The sequence below is a fragment of the Hirundo rustica genome, chromosome 33 (assembly GCF_015227805.2).
Source record: "Hirundo rustica isolate bHirRus1 chromosome 33, bHirRus1.pri.v3, whole genome shotgun sequence".
Classification (NCBI taxonomy): Eukaryota; Metazoa; Chordata; class Aves; order Passeriformes; family Hirundinidae; genus Hirundo; species Hirundo rustica.
The window spans coordinates 39,293-49,856 of NC_053482.1; positions in this window are offsets into that span (position 1 = coordinate 39,293).

The window sequence follows — 10,564 nt, forward strand, 5'->3', positions numbered from 1 at the left end:
ATCCCCAAGGTAAAACCGCAGTTACAGCTGCACTGCCAAGGGGGATCGTGGTCACTTCCAGAGAAATGCCAGTTTCTCTGCTCACTGTAAAGGGAGGTTTCTGAGGATCCTCCAAGGCACGGTGATGTCTGTACACCGATGCTGTAGGGAAGCTGGGAAAAATGGAGATTCCTATGGATTCCTCAGGCTGACAAGGAAAAACGTATCATCTCCTGTGTCTCTTTGCCTTCTCTGCTGTTGGCATTGATGCTGTATGATAATAGCTACATGGTGTAGCTCTGTGCGTTTCCCTAAGCCCCACCTGCCTCAAAGGACCCCCAGACACCCTGCAGCTGCAGTGATGATAACACTGAGGCGGAGCAGGTGCCCTTTAGTCTCTGGATCCCAACTCCAGCATCATCCTTCCCTCTCCTGCAAGCTGTCTGAAAAAGAGAAGGTGTTTCATTAGTTGGTTTCTGTAGTTTCAGGCCTCTCATCTGGTTCCCAGGCTTCCACTCAAGTACAGAATCCCTGGAACAGGCAGTTCAGATGTAATTAGAAGTTTTTCAGCTCTCACTGGTTCTGCCTGGGTTCTGCTTGATGCCACACACACTAACTGCTTTATTGCATACTGTGGCACAGCGCCTGCTTGGTGTCTGTTATAAATAAGTTCTATTCAAATAATCTATGTTTTAGTTACTTAATTGTTAAGTAATTCCATTAAGATTGTTAATGCTAGTTCTGTATAAAGAATTTGCCTTATTCCTGTTTTAATATTGATTTATCACCTTATTTACTTGTTTGTTAATTAAGAATTCACCTTATTACCTGTATCTCTGCTCCCATTTGCCGGGTGGTGTCTGAATATGCAAATAAAAAGAACACTGGAATTCTGGGAACGACTCAAGAACAAGAGACTCTGAAAAGCAGAGAACCAAAGTAAAATCCAGGACTGTAGTCGCACTTTAGACTAGTGCAAAAGGTACGGGGGTCCGCCGAAGCAGTTTTATTTAGTCGCTGTCACCTGAGAAGGAGTCCCCCATCGCTGGATGACCCCCGATCAGCGAAGTGAAACGGACTCCCCGGCAAGGGAAAAAGCCCGTGAGCGGGGGTGGGAGTCCCCAGCTTTGCTGTGAAGCGAAGCTGTGTGTACCTCCTCCTGCACGTTGCCAAGGGAGCAAGCAAGCTCTCCCCCAAGGCCAAGCTTGATAATAAAGCAACATACAAAAAGAGCAAGTCTCTGACTCTCTCTCTCTTTTTTTCCAGAACAGTATCAGTACATCCAGAACCAGTTTCCCAAACTCTCTGGTTTCCCTGAACCATGCAGGAAGCCCAGCACAATTCACAGACAGGAAAGAAGAGCCTAGGCTGATCAGAGCTTTGAGACCACAGACACCTTGTCCCCGTGGCAGGGGCTGCAGGACACCTCTGGCAGACAAACTGCTTTTTTTAATGAGGCTGCTGGAGCCAGTAAGGTTGTAAGAAATGGCTGGTTGCGAGTGTAGATCATCGAGTGCTCTTCTGCCCAACAGAGAGACAAAGGTGGAGACAAATGGTCTGGATTCACTTTCTGCTTTACATCTTGTTCAAGCAGCTGCATCCTCTCAGGGGCCTGTTCCCTCATCTGTACATGGGAGTGTTTCCCCGTCCCCAAGAGGACGCTGTGGTTTCTAAATGTGAAAAGCACCTGCTATAAAGAAAAATGTTGGAGTCCAGGGCATTCCTTTGGTTGCCCTGGAGGGTCAGAGACCTGGGCAGGGGGGTCTGGGACCCCAGCCCAGAGCCCAGGGCTCAGAGAGACACTGGATTTGATTTCAGTCCATGGGAGAGGCTTCTTGCACTTCAAGAGGGTTTACAGGCCACAAGAGTGTGAAAAAGTAGTTTAGTATATCACAGGGTGAAAAAACAGTGGGTTTGGGATTTTTGGCATTGAAGTGAATGGGGACAAGATGGAGAATTTGGGGCGTTGTCTCCTTCTTCTTCCTTCTTGTTCCCTCACTCCATTTCTGCAGTGACGTTGGCACAAAGTAGTTAGTGAGGATTGGGTCAGAGTAAAGATGACCTTTTTAGCATTAGTGATAGACATTGGTAAGAAACAGTAAATAAAGAATACGTAGCAATTAGTATAAAAGATAAGGACAGCCCAGAGACAGGAGGAGTCACCAGATGTCCAAGCCGCAGCAAACATCTTTTGGACACTGAGAAAATTGTAAGATAAGAACTAATAAATGAAGCATGTAACCTTGAAGACTCCGTCTTTTCCTGCGTTTGGCACAGAGCTTTGCAGAGGGCCAGAACTCTAAAACCACCTGAATGCCGGGGAATTTAAGCTCCTGAAAAGGAGCGCCTGACAACTGCTGTCCCTGGGATGGGCAGAGACAACTGGCGTCTCTGGGATGGGCAGAAACAACTGGCACCCCAGATGGGACAGAAACAACTGGCACCCCAGATGGGACAGAAACAATCATCCAAAGGGGCGTCCTTCAAATCTGGGCAGCTAGAGTAAGTGGCTTTGATAGTCAGCAGGCAGTCATGATGTACCGGCTCCCCTTGATTTCCGCTGAGAAAAGAGGCCGGGGTGACAATGTTAGTTACGACTATCTCTACATTATCTTGCTCTATCATGATAGCTTGGTATTTCAGGAACTGCTGAGGGGAAATGCTGGAGTCCTAGAAACTTAGAGTTTGGGGTTTTTGTTTATAGTACTGCATGTGAGTCAAGATGGAGGATTTGGGGTTTTGTCTTTGTCCTTCACCTTCTTCTTCCTTCTTGTTCACAAATCTGGGTCGTTTTCTGTAATCAGGTGAAAGAAATCCACTTTGTAGGTTTTCAGTGATAATAACTGGATTAGAAGCATAAATAATATAGATGTCAACTGTTTATTGGATAACTGGGACTTAAATAGCCTTGAATAGACACCATTTTAGCTCACTTTCTTGAGTCATTAGAGAGAGCTCACATCTTGTGTGTTTGTAATAGATAAGGATAATAAATTTCAGAGTGAGGCTTCAAAAACATCTCCTGAGTTTTTATTTGCCCTGATCTTGGAGCAGAAAAGAGCCAGGCAATCCCACAGGGAAAGCCAATGGCCACCCTTTACTTCCAACACTGCAGACACTGTGTGAGACACTGGCACAGTCATTTTCTGGCCCAAGGTGAACTTGCGTGCTTCTTGGATGTTCAGCACCACAGCTGCGACAGCTCTAAGGCAACCTGGCTGTCCTTTGGCTGCTGCATCCAGCTGCTTAGAAAAGTAAGCAACTGCCCTTCGATATGGGCCCAGGTCCTGTGCCAGTATTCCCAGGGCAATCCCCTGTTTCTCATGGGAAAAGAGAAAGAATGGTTTACTCACATCTGGAAGTTCCAGAGCTGGAGCTGACATGAGAGCTTCCTTTAGTTGTTCAAAGGCCCACGTAGCTTCCTTTGTCCACTGGAGGTCTTTGTTTCAGTTTGCGATGAGCGCATACAGAGGTTTCACAAATAGCTTGTAATTGTAGATCCATAATCTGCATCACCCCAACATTCCCAAAAAGGTTCTCTGATCCTTTATTGTCTGAGGTTTTGGTGATTGGCATATTACCTCTGTGCACTCTTTTTCCAAAGTCTGTTGTCCAGCACTGACCTCATAACCCAGGTAAATCACCTTCTTCTGCTTTACCACTTGACCCTTTTTCTTTGATACTCTGTACCCCTAAAGCCCCAGGAAATTTAAAAGGCTTACTGTCCAGTCCACACGTCCCTCTTCTGTTGGAGTAGCTATTAGGATGTCATCTACATACTGCAACAATTTCCCTTCTCCTGGTTGTGTTTCCCAGGATTCTAAGTCTTTTGCAAGTTGTTCTCTGAACAAGGTGGGCAAATTTTTGAACCTCTGCAGAAGCACTGTTCACATGAGCTGAGTTTTCCCATTCAAATGCAAAAATTTTCTGTCTGGCTTCATGGAGAGGAAGCAAAAGAAGGCATCCTTTAAATCTAGAATGGTAAACCAAGTTAACTCTGGTGTTAAACACGTTAACAAGGTGTATGGCTTTGCCACTACAGGGTAAAGATCCTCAGTTATCTTGTTGACAGCTCGTAAATCCTGTACAACTTGATATGACCCATCAAGTTTTGGAGAGTAAAAATCATTGTGACATGCTTTTGGCAACCCCAGCTGTAAGGAGTTTTCAATTTTCAGATCAATTCTTTCCCTATTCTCTTTTCCCAGGAGATACTGTCTGATTCTAACTAGTTGTTTCCCATCCTTAAGTTTGAATTATATTGGGGGTTCATTTTTTCTCTCCCTGGTGTATTGGAAGCCCATACTCTAGGCCCCCTATTTTTGATCATTTACCTCCAAAGTAATTTCCCAAATTTTAAATAAATGGTTGCTTATAATTTTTCTTACAAATCTCTCCTTAGGAGTGACTCAGGGGAGTTAGGCATGCATAAAAACTTATGGATGCCCCATTGTTTTCCATATTTATATTTTAATGGCTTTCAAAAATGCTCTATTTCAGATGTGCCAGTTGCCCCCTTGTCCTAGGGTGACTTTATGATGCTTGTGTCCCCAGTTGTCTGTTCTGTTTGTGTTGGATATTGTGTTCTGTGCCTTTAAGCCTGGTTCTGAGTGCGAGGCAGGGAGACAGAGAAGGGCCAAGTTTGTTTTCAGAAACTGCACTTACTCCTCTGCATTCCGGCTCCTGGACTGTGTTTGTCTGAAGCACAGACAGACAGCGGGACAGAGATCTCCTGTGCTTTTAGTTAGTTTTAGCTCGCTTTGGAGGCAGAGAAGTTTTCTGAACTGTTTTTTCCTTTTTCTTGGGACTGTTTAAACCTGCTCTGGGCTGAAAACCCCAGAAGAGCACCAGGAGCTCAGCACCTTCACCCCACCGGGGCCCAGGACGGCATTTTCCAGTGTTGGAGGGACTGATAAGAGACAGAATGAGCTGAGCTACAACTCACAGCAAGGACTTTCCTCAATTTTGCCTCTCTCTTCAGAGTGGTGAGAGGTTTTATTGTTTCATATTATTCATTTTTTATGCTCATAGACACTTGGTTAAAATAATAGTTTTTTCCTCTTTTCTCTAAGGAGATTTTTTTCCCAGACCAATTGGGGCTGGGGCCAATTGAGTTTCCTTCCCAGAGGTATCCTCTTTGGAGGTTTCCTCCCAAATTTGCCCTAAACCAGGACTATAACATAGTCATTCCCCACTGCAGTAAAGCTTTATTTAAAACTGAATATGTTGGTCTTGTATCCACCATGAGTTTCACCTTCTCCTCCTCTTTTCCAAGTTTCATTTTTATAAACAGTGGATCTGCAGGGGTGGAATCCCGCTGTTTCAGGTACTAAATGTGACTTTCCACACACAAACTTTAAGATCTCGGGTTCCAAATCCATATGCCTATTGTTGTTCTTGCTCACACCCAAGTACATACACTCTGTTGCCTTGCAAAAAAAGAATACCAATGCCTTGTACAAATCTTACACTATATTAACACCCACACAGGATGCCACTCTCTCAACGAGCTAATTGTCCTGGAATTTCCACAAAAAGAAGTTACCCAGTTCCGCTCTCTTGGAAGATCCAGATCCTCTACTGCAGGTTGCTCCCAATCCAAGGCTACCAGCCTTCCTGCAGAGGTCTTATATACCCCTTCTTATAAAACCTGTTTGTTTGTTTTGTTTTTTTACCCAGCTATATGCTCAATTCAAGAACCCCCATGGGCTGGGTCCACACCACTAATGGAGAAGAGTTCTCTCCACTCATCTAGCCACGTTTAAAACACCCAATAAAACACACAGTAATCACCACACACTCAGGCACAGCACGCTCAGACACTGCACACTCTCCTGTGCTCCCACTCTGTATTCCCACGCTTTGCCTGTCTCTGGCCGTTCCGGTCACTCAGGGAAGGAAACACAGATCGGGGCTCTGCACTCACTCTGTGTCTGCTGGCACATCTCACTCACACAATCAAATGTTCAAACTTAGGAATCACAGTCACACAAATACAGGAACAGTAACTCAATTGCAGTTATAGTTGGTTTCACAAGAGGGGAGTGTTTCCACAAAAATGAATACAGATATTGCAAAAACTCCAAAAATCCTTTCAAAAGGCACTACATCAAAACCACATATCCCACAGAGCATATAGCACTGGCTTTTCATCCCACATAAATCACCTTACATAAATCATCTTACAGAAAGCCTTTTTCCCACCACTCATTAACAAAATCTTAAAACAAACACAATTTTACAGGATATTTATGGTATAGCAACCAAGTAATAAATAATACTGGTAATATCTTGGTTTCTGCTCCTATTACACCTACATCTGCCAGGGGCCACCCAGTGGGGTCATCAGAAATTCCCTTTTTCCATATTTCCAAAATTACTATACCAGATGTCTCTGACAGATACTTAACTTTGTGCAAACATTTCCAGCTTATTGGTTTAGCTTCAGTGCCCTCCCTTAAAAGTCAATTAAATATACCTTCTCTGCCATGTGGAAGGTCCTTGTTTATTCCCTGCAGGAGCAGCCAGGGAGCAGATTCCCCTCTGGAAAAGATCCAGGCTGCACCTTGGGGGGTCCAGCCTCCCAAGTGCTTCTGCAGCCAGTTGAAGTCCCATCGAGGACACCAAATGAAGAGTAGAATAAGGACTTTAATTAGAAAATTCTAAAGCGGGTATGTTTAATTTCCAGTTGGGATGCAGAGGGGGACATTTCCTCCAAACTGTGTGTGCTCCGGTGACTTTCTCTTATTTATCTTTTGAAGTATTATGCATTTGAAGTGTATGCATTCAATTTCACAACACACCTATACATTACCTACATACACCTAACCTCACTTTGTATTAAAATTAGCCAGAAGATATTCCTGCCGCTGCAGAGTCCCCTCTGGTGGTCGTGGGCCAGGGTCTTCTAATGAAGTAAATAGTCTTCCTCCGAATGTCCTCTTCTTGACTGGGCAGGCACAGTAAGGATTTGGCTAGTTCCCAGGTCAGTTTGCCCTGGCCAAAACAGGAGCCTTGTTCTTGCTGGCTCCCAAGCCACAAAGTTCTTCTTTATCAATTTTTGACAAATGCCTAGGTGCAGCTTTGCTAAGTTTCAACATTATACATCTTACCTATATTTTAGTAGCTACCTAGTAACTACCTAGCAGCCAAGCTTAATAGCTAGTCTTCTATGTGTTATCAGTACAAACTGGTTTTTTACTTCTACAAAATCACCAAAAGCTGCTGCTAAAATCTTGAATTTTCACATCCATTACGTCCCCCATATTAAGTGCACCCAATGCTGGAGCACCCCAGAGAGGGCATTACCATGGGGCTCACTCAGAATTGGCTGCTGGGCTGGGCTGGGCTGGGCTGGACTGGGGTGAGGGCAGGGGAGGTGGGCAGAGCTGGACAGAAGCTGGGCTAGACTGGGAAGTTCCCAGGAGATAAAACCCACCCACGTCAGCTGAGCTGTGTGACTCTGCAGGGCCAGGACACATTCCAGCAGGTTTGTGGGGCTGTGCCAATCCCCTGGCAGGGATCTCACACAGGCAGGTGCAGCGCTGAGGAGGTTGGTCTGTGGCTTTGGTGGCATGGCCAGTCTGAGAAGGTGCCCCAGGGCTTTGACCATCCCTCCAGCCTTCTCCAGCAGTCTTTTTCAGACCTGGGCACTCACCCTAGTTTGTTGGTCTATTTGTTCTCTGGTTATCTTCTTCCTCCTGATGATTTCAGCCACCCTGTCCCAGGCTCCCTCCTCACCCAGCCCTTGGCAGACTCCAGGGCAGGGCTCTCTGTGAACCCTGCCATGGGATGTGGGTGCTGGAACTCAACACTGAGGTCTGGTGTGGACACTCTGGTGGGGAACATTTGCCCACCAAAACACACCCTGTGCTGTACCGTGCCTGATGAGGGGGATGTGGGGCCTGTGCTGGGCAGGGGGCCTGTGCTGCCTCAGGGATAAATGACAGGGATGAGCCACAACACAACCACCAGGAGGTGAAAATGAGGACAAGCTAAAGAGGAAGAATTCAGAAATCTGTCCTGAGTGTGTATCCATGTGTTTAGGAAAGCCAAAGCTCAGCTGGAGCTGATGGAGGCTGCAGGCAACATCCAAAGCAAAGTTAATTCAGTTGCTTGTAGTAAATGGCTGCAAAAGGAACATGCCAACCTGCTGCTAAATGAGGTAATGGAGGGGCACATCTAGGATCATGGAATGGCCTGGGTTGGAATCCTAAAGATCATCCAGTTCCAGTCTCCTACCATGGGCAGGGACACCTTCCACTGGACCAGATTGCTCCATGCAACCTGGCCTTGAACACCTCCAGAGGTGGGGAGTCTGCAGCCTCTCTGGGTAACCTGCACCAAGGACTCACCACCCTCACTGGGAAGGATTTCTTTCCAATATCCCATCTAAACCTGCCCTTCTTCCCCTCATGACCATTCCCCCTTGTCCAGTCACTCCAGGCCTTTGTCCAAAGTCCCTTTCCAGCTCTCTCAAAGCCCCTTTAGGTGCTGGAATGGGCTCTAATGTCTCCCTGGAGCCTTCTTGTGCTCAGGCTGAACAGCTGCAGCTCTCTCAGCCTGGCTCCAGAGCAGAGGTGCTCCAGCCCTGCAAATGTCCATTGTGACACTGCAGGGCTTCCTGTAACCAAGGGTGCATTGTCACACTGTGGAACCAAGGAGACCCTCGTGACACTTTGAGGCCTCAAGGAACCAAGCAACCATTTGAACACTGCAGAACCAAGGAGACCATTGCTACACTGAGGGGCCTCGTGGAATCATGGAATCCATTGTACCCCTAAGGGGCCTCATGGAACCAAGTGTCTTTTGGGATACTCCAAACCAAGGGGCCATTGTGACACCTCAGGGCCTCATGGAACCAAGGAGAGCATTGTGGCACTGCAAGGGCTCATGGAATCAAGGAACCGCTGTGACACAGGAGAGGCCAATGGAACCAAGGGGTCCATGGTGACATTGAGGGGTCTCAGGGATCCAAGGGGCCATTGTGACACTTCAGGGCCTCGTGAAAGCAGGGGGATCCTTGTTACACTGTGGGGTCTTGTATAACCAAGGGCCAGTGTGGCACTGCAGGGCCTCATGGAACCAAGGGCCATTTTAAAACTGCAGAGCCAAGTAGGCCATTGGGACACTGTGGGGCCTGATTGACCTGATGAGAATAATGTGACACAGTGAGACCTTATGGAAACAAGGATCCATTGTGAAACTTTGGCGTCTCATGTAACCAGGAGTCCAACTGTGACACTGCAGAGCCAAGGAGATCATTATGACACTACAGGGTCTCATGGAACCAAAGGGCCATTTTGACACGATGGGGCCTCATGGAACCAAGGCGACCATTGCGACACGATGGAGCACCCTGGAAACAAAGCATCATGTGACACTGCAGTGCCCCATGGAAGCGAGGGTCCATTGTGACACTGCTACCAAAGATGGGAAAAAATAAATGAAACTACTTACCACCACGGGAGCAGGAAGAAGCAGCATTCTTTATTCAGCACAAGGGGGAATAGCTCCTCACAAAGGTGTGCATGCTAAATACAGGAAAGTTCCTGCCTACAGACCATTTTACATACATATTCAGTGATAGTCACAGAATAAACATACAGATGATAACCATTTCCCTGAAATCATAATCATATTTTCCCTCCCCTTCACAGATGTGTTCTTCTTTCCTTGGGGTCTCTTTGGTGGTCCCTGGTGGTTGGTGATGCTAGAGTCACACCTGAGTGCCTGCTGGACTGTTAGAAGTTGGCACAACTGCAGCTGGTCACTTTCCAATTCTTCTTACACAATGGGCATTGTGCAGTTCCATGGGCCAGAGGGTTTTGAAGAACAAGCATTGTGTGTGCTCAGCAGGTGGAGAGGGTTTTACATCTCGTAACATCCTCCACTTTGAGGCCTGTGAAACTTCTCTTCTTCCAAGCCTTTCTAAGCCTCACATCAGTGTCTGCTGGAATTCAATCTCCATCCCCATCCTGCAGCAGCCCTGCCTTTCCCTCCTCCAGCCTTAGTCTCCAGCACAGCCATGGAGGCTCTTTGGGCTTTGGACTTTTCCTGCAGCCACCAAGGGCAGCTGAGCTCTGCCCCTCCCACAGTCAGCCCTGCCCAGCCCAGGCAATGCCCAGCAATTCCTTGTCTGTGCCTGGCCTTGCTGTCAGCCCCGGCAGCGGCTGCGTGGCCCCTTTGTGCCGCGCTGGCCCAGCCATGGTGCCACAGCCCCTGTGCAGGCCCAGGGCAGGACAGGAGCATTGCGGGTGGGAACGGCCCCTGTGCCGTGGTGCCCACAGCAGCCTTGGGGCTCTGTGCCCCATGGCCTCCCTGCTGGGCAGCCTCTGCCAGCTCCTGCACAGCCCGTGGCACCTGTGGGGCTGCACAGACAGCCCTGCCCTGGGTAGAAAGTTTCTCACACAGTTTGACTATTGGAAAGTGTTCTGCCAATTGAGAGGGGTAATTTAAAGAACACAGACACCAATGGAAAGAATGACCTTATTTTACTATGAGTATAAAGGCAACACATAAGTAAAATGATATAATCCACGAAACTACAGACTTGGCTTTAGCAACAAGAAAAAGTAAGCAAAGT